A 16275-nucleotide genomic window follows, 5' to 3' on the forward strand; every position below is an offset into this window, starting at 1 on the left:
CAAAGGGGAGGTGGGACAGGAGCTGTGACTTAGTGACAGTATAGGTAGGTATTTAGCATCTTCTTTACAGGTATGCCTTTGCTAAAAGCTTTTTAATATATTACAGGGTCTTGTAAATATTTTTTTCATGCATCATACACATAGTAATAGGCTTGGTCTGTTTTTTTAACATACAGATCTACAGATTAACCAATTATATGCAGACTAGACTATCCACCCATATGTCCGTGTCTGTGATAAGATAGACCAAAAGTTTAAATGACACCTGAATATTCAAACCTTCTATATATGGCCCTATGTATGTGGGCACATCTCTAAATTGGTAAGTTTAGGTGTTTCCAGTGAATGGTAAGGTTATGATATAGCATACAATGATGTTTCAGATAACTGTGTAAGCTTGAGGATACAGTTTAGGTAAGACCTTATTCTGTTCCAGTATAACTGTGCCACTGATTACAAAGTCAACACCATTAAGTAATGGTTTGATGAGTTTAGTGTTCAGAAATTCAAGCATCACAGTCCAGACCTTAATACTATAAAAAAACTTTTTGGATGAACTGGAACAACAAATGTAAGGCAGATCTTCTTATCGGCTATCATTACCCAAGTGTACACGTCTCTTTTGGATAATTGGACCATAAACTCCCACAGAGACACTCAGAATGATGTGTAAATCTTCCCAGGGGAAGAAGACTGTTATGACCAGAGAAATAAGTGTGATGGTCATTGTGCACAAAGTTTGGTCACATCAGGCACTTAGTGAGTGCATTTCTTTAAATTACTTGGTCAACCCATAGATTTGTAGTATGAGAAGCAGCAGTAATATATAGTTATTATATAATAATACAAAGCAGATAGCAAATAATGCGTATTGAATGGGCAAATATATAAACAGTATAGTGGGAAGAATAAGTACAAATCTATTTACATGAAGCTGATTTATTTTACATTTATAGTCAAAATAATAGAAACCTATGCTGCTCTAACAAACAATTCATTCAGCAGTATACCAGGCTGTATATAGCAGGGGGCAAAAGACCACACCATGGGGGTTACAAGGTTTTGTTTCCCAAGCCTTCCTTTCCAGTGATATTTGGGCTTTTGCACAGCTGCAGTGCTTACTAATTGCTTTAGCAGTTCACCAGTTATTTTTTCACTTCTTGCCCAGAGTTGCACTTTATTCTAACCCCCCTTCCCCCTGCCCCCTTTGACCATTGAGCAGAGCAGAGAACTTGTTCATGTAACTCTGCTTTATAGAAATGTCTTGTCAATCAAGCTACAGGATATAGAGTACCTAGAACACTGAACTCTCTCCCTTCCACTGGGGCTGCTAGAACTCCCAAAGCTGGTGAATATATTTCCTGTTGCTGTAAAAAGAAACGTATAGAAGTTAGCCAAGTGTATGTCAGAAGTGACTTCGAATGACCACATGCTCTGCAGTGTTTGCTCACAGTAATTTTATATGTTTTCTTTTTTTGGGGCCATTTTTTTTTAATATGCTACAAAGTTTTTTTTTTTGTAGAGTGGCAGTCTTCCCGCCCCATTCCAATCTCTATAAAAATTGTCGAAGGGCGAGGGGCATAATGCTCAAACTATAAAAGCCTGTAACCTAAGCCATATATTCTAAATAGCTGGTCCAGTTTTATGCAGGTACTAAAATGTTACTGCTTTTCAGCTGCCAGCTATGTTTTAAGTAGGAAACAAAAATAACCTGGGTTTCATAGCAAGTGATTATTGCCAAGAGACCCTAATTTCCAGGAACAGTTCCAGGCTTTGACCCTGGATGGATTTGTCCTGGAATGTTAGGGTCACCAATATTTCTGCTTAACAGGATAAAGCTTTTATTGGAAAGGATGCTTTATGTAGAAGTCTGGCTTATCAGGCCAACAAAGTAATGGCAAGTTTGATTAAAAGAAAGAACTGTTGTCACTGATTAGATATGACTACAAGCTGCTGTAAGCCATTCATATAATCAGAATTTATTTTTTTAAATATTAACTTTAGCTATTTGTCTGACTTACCCGAACAGGTAGCAACACTGCAGAGGTAAGATCGGCATCCAAAAGTGTTTCCATTGGGAATGACGATGTTTGAGCTACTGACAGGATTACCAGGTATTTTCCGCTTACTGCAAAGCTGTTACAGACTTAAAGTGGAACAAAACTTGGTGGGTGGTGAGCTTCTGCCATAATCAGCAAGTATGCACAGCCTACTGTATGAAGGTATGCACAAACCAGGACCTGTTATCACTGCATGAAGGGCACCACCTTCACCCCCAACTTCTGTGAAGATGGCAGTTCTTCTTTCACACTTCTCATGTGACACCTGTGCATGCACCGTACAGGTTACAGCTTAAACACAAAGCTACCAGGAGCCAGGGAGTTGACATTGCATTTCCCTCATCAAATAGAACAACCTCCTGGTGTTTTTTTCAGTTTAGATATATATATATATATATATATATAATTGGAACTGTATGATGTAGCAATACCTTGGGTATGCTAGTACTTTGTGACAGGAAAGTGAATGTTGAACGTACAGAAAAATAACCACTATTCTCCAAACAATCCATGAGCTCCTAACTTCCTGTTTAAGTTGTCCATACTGTGCCTCTGCTGTACTGAAATTCCAATCAGTGTTCACTCCATTCTTCCCTATCATCCAATATGGCGGAGGTGGTTCTGTATTCCAGCAAGGGAGAATTGGACAGGGTTGGTAAAACTGCTTGGGATTTCAGTACATCACACAAGAGGAAGATACAAACACAGACACTTTAAAAAACAGGAATGAGACAAAACTGTTAAATACAAGAAAAGTTTATAAAGGCCTGTTATAAAGAACAAAAATAACCTATATTAACATGATTATTTCTGACAAGTGGGAATAATAAGACAGCTACAAAGTAAGTCATGGAAAACAATCATACTGGTGATATTTATGTCACATTTATCTTTAAATAAATAGATATAAAAATGTATAAAACCAAAAAATCGCCTACTGTTACTTTTCTATAAAAAAAAAGTTTCACAATATAAAAGAATTGATAATTGTGTTAGTTTCCAGGAAAAGATGCCAAAGAAAGGGGCTTTTCACACAATCTCCACGTGCTACACAACCTAAATATACATCTGCCCAAAAACAACTGTAATTAACCAGCTTCTATCAACAAGTTGTCCTTGAAGATAAAAAGATGTTTAGGAACACAAGCCTTTGGTGTATCGTCTTGTAATTCAGCAGTAAACTTTGAGCTAAAATAAGAAAAAGGTTAAAATAAGTAGACAGCAGATAGAGTATCAAGCTGTACTTTCAACAAAACACTCAGCTGCTGAAAACAAGATAAGTGTGAGATTTCTTTCAGAACAACAGCCTGTATGGGTCCCTTCACACTAGATGTAGGGATTGTATATATCTTCTTTAAAAAAAAAAGGTTATAAGGGACAAATAAAAAATTCAGAGTGGACCAGTGGCTGCTACCTATAGGACCAATGGCAGTAGGGGGGTGTAGGTACAAAGAGGGGTGAGTTGCCCACTAGGCCCTACATCTGCAGTTCTACTTGGCTTACATGCAGTCACCAGTACTTATATCCAAACTCTTCTTTCCTTTCCTGTCACCGACTAGCAGCATAGGAGCAAAAGACGGACCAGTGGTGTAAAGGTGCACAGAGGACTGACCAACAGTTTGAGGGAAACACACACAGGACTGATCAGCAATGTGGGGGCACACACAGGACTGGCCAACATTATTGAGGCATAGATGAACCCAAAATGTGGGGGGTAGAAGCTCAAGGAAAGCAACAGATGACTTTATTACTAAGGGTGTTGTTCAAAGTAATTTCTTTTGTTATTTACGTTTAGGTATGGCTTTGATCTTAGTTTCATTAAAAAAATAAAAATGGATGAATAAACAAAAATGACTAGTATTGCAATAAAGTAGGAAGCTAGATATTCTAAGAAAACAGAGGCATGGTGAGCAAGTAGGAAACATAATGCTATGGGCCACTGGCTGCTAGAGACAAAAAGCCAACAACAAATGGAGCCGATACTATACAAAAACCAATAGGAAAGCAGGCTGATGGCCATGTCAGGAGCTGATGGGCAGCTCAGGTTTCAGTAAGTTAAACAAAGGTAACAAAACAAATATGAGGATTAGCAGAGACAAGCTAAATACAACTCCACAAAAATTTACAGGTATACCCCAAGGTGTGCAAAGTCAGAAAGAAAAACTTCTTTTTCTTCATTTTATCACTGTCTTACAGGAATATATTCCCTCATTTTGCGCTCTAAAGGCCACAGGGGAAGTGTTTGCAAAACTACCAATCGTGTTACAAACAGCAATGAAAATGTGAAGCATTTCCATCGATAATAGTCTGTCGATAAAGAAAAAAAGTGGATGAGACTAGAAATGTGTTTTAGCTAAAAATACATCAACTCAAACAGCCTTTAAAACCCCTCCTGGCAGCCACATCTGTCCAGTTGTGGATCACTGGGGGTCATTCTCCCTAACCCATCGTTCTACATAGACGACCAACCTATTTATTAGTGGCCAAAATACAACCTCAGCTTCACTTTTAGCCAGTCAGCTGCTACAAGGAAATTCACACTGGGCACTTGTATGAACTGCGCTCTGTATAAGCCTTCATTGATTTTTTTTTTTTTTTAACTGGATCCCATTTATAAAGGGACATTTGTTGAACTCACAGTTTCATTTCTGATCAGTGCTAAAGCAAGGGCTTTGGGGTTATGTGTTAAAACAAGTTTGGAGCTGAGTCTTTACTAGACCTTAATCCCATGAATGAAAGTTTCCTTCAAACCCTATTAGGATCTCATGAGAAAAAAAAGTGCAGAGAAAAAAAATTATGAATGAACAGCAATGTGAACATCATCATAATAATTCTTGTTTAAGAAACTTACTTGCAAAAGCAAATAACCGATGTGGTTATAGGTTTCACGATAGGTGGTCCGGGAGACTTGCTCCCAGTTCAAATATCTGTGTATAAAAAGCCGGAAGAGGGATTTGAGTGTAGACCCCAGCTCATGTGAAAATAAAAATAAAATACTTAGCAGTTCAGCTGGCATACATCTAGCTAGGTTTGCCTTTGTAAGAAGAGACTTTAGAAGTTACTCCAGCAGAATTATTGTTCTATATTATAAAAAAATAAAAAGTGAGGCAATAACCTTATAGAGGTGTTAATTTCTACATGGTGATAAAAGTGACCTACTGAACCCCAAACACCTGTGCCAAGATATAATAAGCATTAAAAAAGGACATTCCAAGGGCTACCCCCAAATATTTAAATTCACTTTTGGAAGCAAGGTCACATTTACCATCTAGCATTCTGATATCTGTGCCTTTGAGAGAAGAACTTTCGCATTTGAAGCTCTAAGGTCCAAGGTTTGAACCATAGCCAGTACACATTCTGAATAGATTGTATGTTCTACCGATGATTCCATGGCTTTTTTGGAGCACTCTGGTTTCCTTCCACATCCCAAAAACATACTGATAGGTTTATTGGCTTTCTCCCAAAAATGCAGTGTGTTGATAACATATAACTATGGACAGTTGGAGACAAGACTATGGACTTTGTAAAGTGCTGTGTGCTATGCAAATACACAATATTAATAGTTATGCATATACATATACAAGAACGACAGACAACAGAAAATATATGGCATTACTGCTACAAAATAAACCCACTCTGTTGGATATTCTTCAGGCAGTTCATGATACATTCTCCTAAAAAAGAAAAGATGCCCTTGTGTATGGCTTGACTGTTTCACACAAAGTCCAAATACAGAAATCTGTCATTCATAAACGTGTACATTGCTTTCTCTTTGACAGTTTGATATCACCTTGAAATAGGAGGATGCCATGAATGTGGACAGAATGATGCAGTTATCAGTAGAATAGATCAGAGCTAGGGGTGCCTATGCATATGAATAAGCAATTACAAGTAACCCCCTTTCCCAGTTTACATTTAGACTGATGTACTTATGGAAAGCAACATTCAAAGTTCATGAACTGACCAGTCAGTCAGTAGCCCTTACATAAAGGTACTTTTGTTGTCTATCTTTCAGATTTTACACAAATCAACAGTTAATTAGCCTGTAAAAGTAATAAAGATTGCTGGCATTTGAAGCTTAATTTAATGATATGCAGCAGAAAACAAGAAAACCCACTTCTATATTTAGCTTCTGAAGCACTCATAATGCATTTTAGTAGCCTTTGATGGATAAAAAAATGTGCAATTGTACAATTAGCAGTAAATAAATGTAATAAAGCAATGTTTGGTTCAAACACTAATTAAAATTACTGACAGCAGCACACGCTGACCCACAGTAACGCCAGCTTTAGCTGCTACTTTCTTATGCAAACCACAAAAGTGTAGATGTGGTCAGCTCATGGTTACTTGTGACCAAAGAGGCTGACCATAATGCAAATTGTCTCATTTAGATCTTATTTTTTAACCCTGCAGTTTTATGATCCTCTGGTGGTATACAAAAATCAAATCAATGGCTAATAAATAAACTAGGGATTAAATCATTTTGCCTAAAGCAATATATAAAGAGTCCCGAAACTTCCACTTTTCAGTGTATTTGTTAGTTAAAGTCAATGTATAGGTGTGTGTATACATATATATATATATATATATATTTAAATTTAAATATTCATTCCTAATTTATACTAAGTATTGCAGGAAGAAAAACATGTTTTCTGTGAATCTTTTTTTAATCAAGGAAAGATGAAACAGTTAATGGACAACCAATTTTCCAGATGCTGCGTTACAACCTTTCTGTGAAACAGGCTTAAAGTCCGTTTTAGTTGGATTCTAACAGCTTGGAAACATCCATTGTATGTTTACACCAGAAGGTTGACAAATTATTAGGAAAATAGTTAAGATTTCACAGCCTCTGGAAGATGGATTTCTGCACAATGCCCACAACTATGGTGGTGAAAGAAGTGTGTTTAAAATATGTCTGTTATATTTTTTTTGTTTCTTTATAGAAAAATAAGTACTCATAATGCTTTCATCTGCTTTTCTCGTGAGAAGGATGGCACCAACTTACAGTACATATATCAGACTTACAGTACATATATACAGTACAATATACCACCTTATAACTTGCTACAAAATGTTTAAATAACTTGCTACAAAATGTTTATTATTTGTGTGTTATAGTTATAGTCTCAATAAAGGGCAAGAACTAAGGGATGATTCATCATCTTTTGCAGGTTGCAGACTGAACTACCATCCCAGCAAAGCCAGTTGACTGGAGATCAATGACTGGTTTTTACTCGTCAGAGGTACAGATTTATACATAAATGTTTTACTGAAATTTTAATTTATGTATTCACATTTGTAAAGGTATTCTACAGATCTTTTTAAAAGTTAGTAACTACTTTGTGTGCAATTTTACAGATGTGATAGATTTTCATGTGAGAGATGTGTAATACATGCCATACAAGATATTTCTGCATAATGCCCTTGCCAGGAACAAACATACTAACTCCCAAAAGTCAAAGACAAATGTATGGCTCCGGCTCCAATGGTTGGAGGTCTCGGAATCACCTGTTGAGTATTGCTAGATTTAGGAGGAAACCCATGGAAAACAAACTGACAGTTCCAAGAGGCTGGCAAGTTTTTTCTAAAAACAAGACCTTTTTGCCAGCACCTTCCATTTTTGCCTAGAATGTGCATAAAGCAAAGACTGTTTATTTTGTACAATAAAAGGTTTTGGCAAGGAAGGAAGCAGTTTGTGTGGTTATTTAGGCGTCTGTCACCAGCTTCAAAAGTCTGGCTATGTGTACATATTATTTAACAGCGAGGGTCATGTACAGATCACAGTGCAGTTTAGAAGAGCCGGCTAGCAGAAGTACTTTGCAGCACTACTGATTGGTGCTGAAAGATGCAGGAACTAACAAACTGCCGATACACATTAGCACTATGATTATGCATGAATCAGCTACAGCTGTCTACACAGATTAGATTCCACATCTTCTTACATTCAAAAAGAATGTTTCTTGAGGTTTAGGAATGTATATGTAATAATGGCTAAGGCCTACTCTCTAGTGCTTCAGGCACACTTCATACGTCCACTTCTGAAGAGCTCCAAACACGTGTTTTTTGAAGTGCTTGAAAAGCACCGTAAAAGCTTTCCATTAAAATCAGTTGGACAATCTTCAGCTTTGCTTTCCTTCATTTCACTTTCTGAACCATGTTGCATTTTTCTTGCTACACAGCCTGAAGTTTGCTAAAAGCCCAGGTAGTCCAGGCCTAAACCTGACAACTTAAAATACAACTCCATAAACAACCTATATATTTTGTTATCTGCATTGCAGAGGTTGACGTTCGATTAAACTTTTGCTAGGCAACGGACATTTAAGTTTATTATTAACATACAGTAAATAAGCAACACATAATTCAGAAATATGTTAGGGCCTTGTATATACTTGGCCATTTTACCCAACTTTCAGCAGATTTTTTGGATGAGTTAAGCAGAGCTCCCCAATGCCTGGAGTTAGGCAGAGGTCCCTAATCCCTGGAGTTGGGGCCACAGATGACAGGAGGCAGGAGTGCAGGCAGTGGGAGCCCGGGTGTTCCTCCTTATACTGTTCTGCAGCTAGTGACAGTATGATGACAGGAAGCAGAGTAGTGTATTCTCAACAGCACACTAGCTAACAATAGCAGAATGTATTCAATGTTACTGGGCTTTGCTGTCAGGAAGGTTGGTTAAAACATGTCCAAAGCCAAAACACTGGATAAGGTAAAGAAAGGGTAAAATCCCCCGACATTTTATGCCATCACTGTTAGGTTATACATCAATTCAAACCCTGCAAACACTGCCGGAGGTGAGTGAAAATATGTGTAAAGCTAGATAAATGTCAATGAAAGTGCCATGTGTTAATAAAACATATATTAAAAATATCTTTGTTACTAACAAATCTTTAATTTAAATCTTTAATTTCCAATAGAACCAAAGAGAATTTTTTTTCCCCTATGTTTGAAAAGCCTATGTGACAGTTTTTGGTAAATTGAAAACCCCTGTTCCAATTATTTAAGGTTAAGGTGGAAGTAGGCTTAAAAAAACAAACACTTGAAAGCAGGTAGGTTCTTTATTGCACAACAGACAGACAATGTCTTTTCTGCAATAACACCAACTTACCTGCCTGTGCAGAATCTTCAATAGAATGTACACAGAGCTGCACATGAACAACTTCATTTCCAGCATACCTTGGTGCCAGAATGAGAAGAAGATGGCCAATGATCCCGAAGCCGTAAAATAATTGGTTGAAGATATTGGTGCAACTGGTGGTCAATTAGGACACAAACAATCAGGGCAGGGAAGGTTCAGTTTACTTGCTGACAAATCCTGCTCGGATGTCTGGAACTACATCTATTTGTCAAAAAAAACAATGCAAATATGTAATTTGTTATCACCCTGAAGCTTAGCTTTTGTTTGAATGTTTGAAGGCAGCATTTGTGTCTCAGTATCCATGGAATTCTCGGGTTCCTCCATGCCTTGAGCAATGAGAAATTTGTGACTTTGAGGTCAGTTCGAGGCATCAATTAACTTTTTAGTTATCTGTAAGGGTGGCATTATTCCCACTGACCACCACACTACTATACTGTGAGCTGTGGATATAGTATTTAGCAGGGGTTCCCTGAAGAGCTGAAAGTTTTTTTTTTAAAGATTTCCCTAATGTTAAAAAGGTCAAAAAAGGCTGTTCTAACCTAAACTGAGTATTTAGTAAAATCACATTAAATTAATTAGTCACCAGAATTTTTCACTTTTGGACAGAAGCACAAAAGTCTTCATTATATAAGCACATTTAATGCTGTAATCTAATAAGGTAACAACTCAAAAACTGGAAAATTAATTAAAAGAAGGCTATGATTGAGTACTGCATCCAATATTTTACATGTTATTATCAGATAGGAAAAAAATTATCATTTTACAAGCTTTTAAATGTAAGAAAGGTGAACGTTGTCCTGATGTCACGTGATATACTCTACCGCCTAATAATATAGAGTGCTACCAAAAAAAAAACGGGTGAGATGACATTCTGGCAAATGAGGTCAGTAGAAACTAATTGTGAAATGACTTCACTTTACAAGTTAAAAAAATATGGGTTTATGCCTATTCACTCATTAAACAATAATTATATGTGTCTGGATACAGGCTAACTGGAAGCAGATTGTGTTGAAATGTTTTATATTGCATGTGCAGGCAGCATGTTTGGCCAAATATTTTAAAAATAAAGACACAACAGACTGTTGGGTCTACATTTTATGAGAAAATATAAATGCTTGGAAATATTGATGGTCCTGATTATTTTGGATAGAATCTATATTAAAATATATAAAATATATATATATCTATATATATCCAAAACCTTATCTTTTAGGTTAGGATAGAGTAGGGAGGGGTTAAAATCCTAATGGTATATTTTTCTGTTCTGTGTCCTATTGGGGAAATCATTGTTTACTTGAAATGTAATGGAAGGCGAGAAGAATTCTCCCACTTAGACTAAAATGTCCTAAAAGAGGATTTACCCTTACCTTTTCTCCTGTGGATCACTCCCATTTTTTGGGATTTTTTCCTGGAGTAGATAGGCACTAGTACAAATAAAGGGGTAACCGTCTTAGACAAAGACAATAATAAAAACCTTACCCATAAAAAAAAACAAAAAAACAAAAACAAAATATATATATATATATATATATATATATATATATAGAGAGAGAGAGAGAGAGAGAGAGAGAAGAGAGAGAGAGAAGAGAGAGAGAGAAGAGAGAGAGAGAAGAGAGAGAGAGAGAGAAAGACTTACAATTATTTTTTTTATTGGATTCTCTGATGTTGTTTAGGTCCACTTTTGCTACAAAAACAGTTCTGATCCATCAAGGCATGAGATCTACAAGACCTCTAAGTTTGTGGGACCTCACACCAAGACTCTAGTAACAGATATTTTAAGTCACACTTCCTCCTCAGGTTTGCCTTCGCCCATAGCACATCTTGCTGCTATTTCTCCGCCTGGTAAATGATTTTAACCCAGTCATCCACATGTTCTCATAAAAAACATTCATGAGATCAGGCCACCTTCTTGGATTGTTATATGGTCATGTTCTGATACTTATATGCCAAATGTATATTCTAGCAGTGAACAGGAGCCAATAAAGGCACTCAGACTGGTCTTCAGCTTTGTAGCCCCATACAAAGTAAGTTGCAATTCACTGTTTATTCTGACCCTATTCTTGCATGGTCAGGGTTACTTTTTGCAGAAACATGTGCTATAGAGGCATTTCAGTGGGCTGGACCAGACAAAATAAATCCCCCACCTCCATCGCTCCTATTAACATCAATGAGGCCTGGGGTCTTGTCAACCTGTAACCAATTCAGTGGCTCTACTCTCTTGGACTAGTTTTGGTAGATGCTAACTGCTGCATACTGGGAAAACCCTATAAGTTGCACCATTTTAGATATGCTCGGTCAACTATCAGTTACAATTTGACACTTGTCAAAGTCTTTAAATTCCAAAATTTCTTCTGTTTTCAACACAAAACATTTCACACACCTAACCTAAGACTCAAAACACATTACGGAGGCTCAGGGGTTAGCACTCTTGACTTTGCAGCGTGAGGCCCCAGATTCAAATCTTGGCCAGGACACTATCTGCAATGGAGTTTGCAGGTGTTTGCGTGAGTTTCCCCCGAGTACTGTGGTTTCCTCCCACATTCCAAAAACATGCAATAAGGTTCATTAGCTTTCCCCAACAATTGTCCTTAGACTGTATTAAACACATAACTGAAGCAGCGAAATTAGATTGTGAGTCCCTTTGAGGGACAGGTAGTAATAGGACTATGGACTAAAGTGCTGCCTAATATGTTGGCACTAAATACATACTGTATACAAATACATACTGTAACAATAATAATAATACATCAGAATATACCATTTACCTGCTACCTAATATATTTCCCCTTTCTTGGTAAGTGCCACTGTAACCAGAAAATCAGCGTTATTTACTTCACCTGTCAGTGATTCTAATATTTTGGATGATTGTGGTAAAAAACTTGGAATGCATTTCAGTTTGCCAGAATTGGATTTGGCTGGGATTTCCCTTTAAATGTAAAAACATATAGAATAGAAAATTGAAATCAATTCCAACTGACAAAATGACAGCAGGCAAAATTCTGCTAGAGTAACCATGGATGCTTAGTCACTGACCAAAAACAACATAAACAGTCTAATTATAGGAACTTTATACACAATTACATATGACCTTGTGATGACTGTACACTGAATGATGGTAGAGCAGAATGTGACCACAGCAGTTCACAGAGGTAACACAGACACTACAGATTACTTTAGGCAGCAGCAATAAACTTTTCCAGAAGGAGAAAGGGCTTCTGGGTAATGACATGTTTTACATGGTTGGCTTCTAAACAACTTACCCACCAACTCAACACCCACTGGATGTTAGCTTTTGCTGCATCAGAAAATGCTACCTATGGAAAGAACAGGACTAGTGCACCTTGGTTAGCTTGTTATATGGCACCAGAGAATGATCTAAAATTCTAAAAACCCCACTATCACTGACTATTGCAGAAAATAAAAAGCGTTTTGTCTATAAGAAAACAATGTAAACGTTTTTTACAAGGTACCAAAGACTATGTACACACGTCAGATGATTCATGCCCGATACAAGCAAGCTTATCTCGAAAGAGAATTTGATATGTGTACAGAGGTCCACCATGACAGATCCATGAACAACCAATGGTGAACAACTACAATACAAATCAATAGAGAAGAACTGAGCGGGGTGATGCTCATCGGTCCTCCCCTCTTCATGGAATAGAACAGCACTGTGTGTACTTCGTTTGTTGTTCATTTGTCGCTTGAAAACGAACCGGTAAGATCATTTTCAGCGACAAATATTGAACACATGTACGCTGCCTTTATTTAGTCATAAATGGGTTTAAGCAATAGTCCCTGAAATCATATGTAAATACATATCTCAATGAAGAGTATAGACAATAAATAACAATGCATGCTTTTTAGGCTGACGATAGATATCCAGATAAAAAAAAAAACTAATGATTACGAACTCCAAATCACAGTGTCTCTATTGTCTTATTATACAAAATACATGTAAATACCACAAGTTATTTTCTAGGGCTGCAGTTTGCAATAATAAAAGAAAACTCTTCCCTCGGAAGTCCAGATTTAGGTTTCCCTACACATAATTATGATAAGTGGCTAATATCCTACATAGATGCAAAATACACAAGTCCGCATTCACATTTAACATAAATGTATCTTTAGAAGTCATAACTGCATTTTCCTGCACACAGCTCTGCAAGACATTAAAATGAATAATTATAATTTGTTGGCAGCTACGCACCATTAGTGTCATTATACAGAACCTGATAAACCAGCACCCCATACAGCGCTGCAAATTCCCTGATTGTTTCTGCTCTTTTCATGATTATATACATTTATTTTACAGATTGCTTTAATCATTTGCACAACGTTTTTGAATATAGGGTCTCTGCCAGACTGACAAACAAGAGGAGCTGCTGGAGAATAATTAAACACTTGAGTGACATAATAATAAGGGTGTAAAGTGAGTATAAGAGACATAACTTAGTGCTGTGTATATAATAAATACAAGCAGTGAGAAGAATGGCTTTAGTCTTACCATGACAGATCACAGAGAGCAGTGCCAAATCTCTCTGGGTAATCTGTCAGCACAGCACTGCACAGTACACTCTGTAATCACAGCTCCAGAATGGCACTTAATCTTCTCTAAATACACTATCCATTGTCTCCATTTCATACCGTCTCTGCTGTGGGTATCATGAATAATCCACTGGAAATGTGCCAAGCCAAGTATGACTGCCAATACCATTCTAACAATTAAGTAGTTAAGGGATCAGTGCACTTACAACACCTTTACTTTTTTTTAAGTACCATTAATATAGACAGGTACAGGAAGTTTGCAAATTCAACATTTTATCATTTTATGTTTTTTTCTCTGCCCTGTAAATGGCATCAAGGGTTCTATAAATTCATCCCTCCTTTCGTTTACTGTAAACTGTCAGCTACACATATGCAGGAGGATGGTGGAGGGTTAATGCCTTCTGTCTAACGAGGCATTCCCAGGATTTTGTTTTAGTATAGATGTGCTTTAAAAACATCAGGCATTTTATATCATGTTTTTAGATAACATATATTAGACTGCAAACCAAAGTTCCTGCTCAACTCTGAACCAGGTGCATTTGCAAAATGTTGCTTGTTAATCATTAAAGTAGACCTCTAGGGTCTACCTTCTCTCTAGGGTTTGCTGGCCGATCCAGTATCAATATTATTTTTTTTAAACTGTATTTATATAGCGCCAGCATATGACGCAGCACTGTACATGAAATAGGGTTTGCAAATGACAGAAAGATACAGACAATGACACAGGAGGAGAGCACCCTGTACAAAAGAGCTTATAGAACTGGGGAACTCATTTTTGTTGAGTTAGATCTTACACTTTTTTTTTTTTTTTTGAGTGGTGAATCCAGAAATGATTCTGTGCAGGGTTTTCTCCTCCTGTGTCACTGTGTGTATCTGTCTGTCATTTCAAACCCCTATTCAATGTACAGCGCTGCGTAACATATTGTTGGTGCTAAAAAAAATCCTTTTTTTTAAATATTAATAATAATAATAATAATAAAAATAATAATAATGCCTGAAAACACCATAATCCTGTAAGTCTGCTTTGACACATAGTTTAGCATAGTACTAATACCAATGCACAGGTCATATATACTGATATACAGCAAAGCCCATAAGGAATACAAATTGTGTAGAGAAAAATGTCTGAAATTAATTACTGAAACTTTAACAAAAGTACCAGTTATGTCTATTACATTATTTATACACTTTGGATACATTGTAGGGAACATTTACATTTGTTGCTAGTGCTTTACAAAACAATGGGCATCAAATGAGATGAAAGGTAGAAAAGCTGGTGGTTTAGTATTGTTTTCCCGCTAAATAGAAAATATCTCTCCTGTCCAAAAAGTCCAAGTCCATGATTCAGTAAAGCGTAGGCAGCCATTTTCAGGTTTTCCAAGTAGCTTGGCATGTTTTATTTCAGAATTCTATACTTTGCTTGTGTAGTACCAATGCGGATGTAAGCGTCAAGTCATTTAGTAATTACAGACTAAATATGATTCGGGGGAAAAAAAACACACACACTCCGATCATTTCCCTTTCAGCCTATAATCTTAATTTTTATGCTTTCTAGATGGATTCCAGGTTTTATTGTGTAGTTTTTGCACAGTGCTGAAGATTTAGAATACCCTATAATAATGTATATTCTAACATAATGTGAACGTTACCTTACATAGCTGCAATGTGCTATGGAATCAACCATACAACATGCACCCACTTGTACTGCCATCTTCATATTTGGAACAGCCCTGGCTACATCATCTATATTTGCTTCATATAACTTCATCTGCTAACAAAGCTTTACTGTTTTATAGCAATATGTTAATACCTAGTATGTGTGTAGATTTCTAGATCAGCAACTGGAAGATTTATTAGATATTCAATTTAAATCTAACTGATGGTTAGAAACACAAATCAGAGGACCAGACAATAATAAGGTCATGGCAGTGAATCAAATTGCCACACTACACTGGGGATGCCTTATAATGTAACCATTTGTTCACTTTTGTATAGAAATATGGAAGGTTAGGACCTCTGGTAGAATTTTCTTGCCTTCTATATCCCATTTGGAGAGCTTTACTCTACTGTTTTGTTCTGTTGAGCAGCAACTAATGGAAAATTCAGAAATTGTTAGTTGTTACCAGTAAGGGAAAATCTTCCCATCGGGACACTTTTTTTGGTGACAATGCATAACTTTGTTCTAAGTCCATCTATGTGTGTATTGCTGGCTGTGCCATCCTGTCCAAGTCCCTCATGTAAGGGTGTCACAGGGACAGGAAGCGAGTAAAAAATCTCACGGACAGATATGAACACCTGACAGGAACTTTAAATCTAAAGTTTAGAATGAAAATCTGGGCTTAAAAGAATTCTTAAACATGCAAGTGAAATATAAATATGTTGCATGAATATGCTTTTATGCTTGCAGCAGGCATAAATGGACGGAGTTTTATTTCCCGGGAGAAATATTTCATTTTTACAAAGAAAATTACAGCGACCACAAATTGCTCTTAACAATTTCAAGGCTTCTTCCTAAGACCACTTGAAGATGAAATC

At 36.8% G+C, this 16275-nt stretch overlaps 1 protein-coding gene across 3 annotated transcripts in view; it reads right to left on the reverse strand.

Annotated features, from left to right (window-relative positions):
• Positions 1-16275, reverse strand: part of SUPT3H (SPT3 homolog, SAGA and STAGA complex component) — a 270705-nt gene that overhangs the window by 26324 nt on the left and 228106 nt on the right. The window lies entirely within an intron of this gene.

Source organism: Pyxicephalus adspersus, chromosome 4, assembly GCF_032062135.1.
Source record: "Pyxicephalus adspersus chromosome 4, UCB_Pads_2.0, whole genome shotgun sequence".
NCBI classification, from domain to species: Eukaryota; Metazoa; Chordata; class Amphibia; order Anura; family Pyxicephalidae; genus Pyxicephalus; species Pyxicephalus adspersus.